This window comes from Galeopterus variegatus, unplaced genomic scaffold, assembly GCF_000696425.1.
Source record: "Galeopterus variegatus unplaced genomic scaffold, G_variegatus-3.0.2 Scaffold8297, whole genome shotgun sequence".
Classification (NCBI taxonomy): domain Eukaryota; kingdom Metazoa; phylum Chordata; class Mammalia; order Dermoptera; family Cynocephalidae; genus Galeopterus; species Galeopterus variegatus.
The window spans coordinates 32,150-35,029 of NW_007734408.1; positions in this window are offsets into that span (position 1 = coordinate 32,150).

Below are 2,880 nucleotides of genomic sequence, written 5' to 3' on the forward strand. Positions count from 1 at the left end.
TTTCCAGTTTGTTTGTAATTAATCATTTGTAGTCCTTATGACCCTTTGTATTTCTGTGGTATCAGTTGCAATGTCTCCTTTTTCATTTCTAATTTCACTTATTCAAGTCTTCTCTGTTTTTTTCTTGTCTAGCTAAAGGTTTATCAGTTTTATCTTTTTGAAAAACCAACTTTTTGTTTCACGTATTTTTAATTTTTTTTTAAAATCTCGAATTCATTTATTTCTGCTCTGATCTTTGTTATTTTTAAAAAGGTATGACATTCTGAAGCTTGAATTTGAGAAAAATGTTGACTCTGCAGCAGTCTACCACAACTGTGGCTTAGTAGGCACTGAAACTACAATTTAAACTATTGTTACTCAGACCCTGGAAATCCAACTCCTTGATCAGAGTTTATGAAAATGCTGCAAGGATGAAATAGAAATAACAAACACAGAAATCAAGATTACATCTTCTATCAAAGACTCTCTGAGCCCTATCCTAACATCATGTTCTGGCCACCATAAGTTATTTTCATTTTTGATGTAAGCAGCTCACTACTTCAACGATTCATTTTTTTTTTAAAGTGCCTCATAACAAAGGTTTACAAGACAGAGTCATATATGGAAAACGAAAACAGACCAGAAATACAACCCAAACACACCTGCCTGACTAATATCTTTGACAAGTTATCATCAGCCAAAAAATATCCAACTACATTCACTGCTGAAGTTTCTTTCTTTCTTTTTTTTTTGGCGGCTGGTAAGGGGATCCAAACCCATGACCATGGCATTACTAGCACCACACTCTCTCAAGTGAACTAATCAGCCAGCCCCTCATTGCTGATGTTTCATTAAACTATTGGCAAAAAAGTTTACATGTAAGTAACTGGAATAAGGATGAAAAAAAAAAAAGTATGGGCAAGCCCCTACTTATTTTAATAAGGGGACAAATTACTGTCCCCATATCCATACCCTTAGGTATGGTTTTAAATAAAATATCAGACAATCAATCAGGAGTAATTTACATAAAACAGAACTATACCTTTTAGTAATTACTCTAAAAGTTCTTTAAAATTCTTAAGATGAATGTCATTATGTTAATCTGTAGATCTCCACTATTCACTCTAGTGACTAGATCTCCTGCAAGAACTCTTTAACTGAACTTCCATTTCCAGCTGTGATAAAATAACAGGTATTGGTCTTAACTTAAACAATGATAAATTTGGACAAAATATATAAAACAACTGTTTCCAGGCACTGACTAGCAGATAAATTCAATTTCATCAGAAATATAATAGTACTGGGCCGGCCCGGTGGCGCACTGCTACAGTGCGCNAGCCAACTTTAGCAGAATAACATTCTCTTCAAATGCAAATATTCAGTAAGGTAGACCATATGGTGGGATATAAAACAAGTCTCAATGAATTTAGAAAAACTGAAATAAGACAGAGTATATTCTCTGACCACACTGGAATTAAATTAAAAATCAGTAACAGTAAGATATTTAAAATGGCCCCAAATAGTTGGTAATTAAACAACATGCTTCTAAACAAATGAAAAAAAATTAAAAGGAAAATTGGGAAATATACTAACTGATTAATAGACAACATTAAATTTGTGGGATGCAGCTAAGAGAGAAATTTAAAGTTTTTTTTTTTTTTTTTTTTTAAAAAGATGACCGGTAAGGGGATCTTAACCCNCTTTGGGGTTTTGGTAACAATATTAGAAAAGTAGAAAAGTCTCAAATCAATGACCTCAGCCCCCACCTTCAGTAGCTAGAAAAAGAAGAACAAATTAAACCCAAAATAAATAAAAGGAAGAAATAATAAAGAGCAAAATTCAATAAAATAGAAAACAAACAATAGAAACAACCAATAAAACCAAAAGCTAGCTTTTTGAAAATATTAGCAAAATTGACAAACCTCTATCTAGACTTGCTAAGAAAAAAAAAAAGGAAGAGGAAAAACACAAATTACCAACACCAGGAATGATAAAGGGAACATCACCTAGATCCCACCAACTTTAAAAAGATAACAAGGGAAAATGATAAAAAATTTTATGCAAATAAAATCAGCAACTTAGATGGAATGAATAAATTACTTAAAATAGGCAAATTACCAAAACTGAAACAAATCAAATTGGAATATCCCTATATTTATTAAATAACTTTAAGGAAATTGAAATTGTATATTAAAACCTTTCTACCATGAAAACTCCAGGCCCTGTTGGCCTCCCTGCTGATTTCTAACGAACATTTAAGGAGGAAATAAAATCAATCCTTCACAAATTCTTTCAGGAAAGAGAGGAGAGGGGAATACTTCTCAACTCATTTTATGATGTATTTTTAACATAACAAAGATAACAAAACCAGATGAGGACAATACAAGAAAAAAAATGAATTAAAATACTTTATTAACATAGATGCCNAATGGCTTTTGCTCACACTGTACACAGAATAATTATAGAAGAAATTATTAACCCAGGTGGCTATTCTTTACAAGCTCACTAACTAGACCTTTTTGAGGTTAACAGGAACTGAATCCATGACTTGACTTCATGGAGGATGGTCATCACCAGTCAGTTCCCAACCGAGAAGTTCTCTGATGCTTATCTGCAATTTTATGATTATGCTGGCACATCCCTGCTTAGATCACCATGAATCAGCCCCCATACCATCTGTCCCTATAAAACCCTTTGGCAAGTCTGGGAAAAGTGGAGATGGTCTTTGAGACATAAGTCAACCATTTCCCCAGGCTACCAGCTTCCTGATTAAAGGCTACCTTTCCTTAAACCAACACTTGTCTCTCAATTATTGGCTATTGAGCAGTGAGCAAACGAACCTTTGGGGTTTTGGTAACAATATTAGAAAAGTAGAAAAGTCTCAAATCAATGACCTCAGCC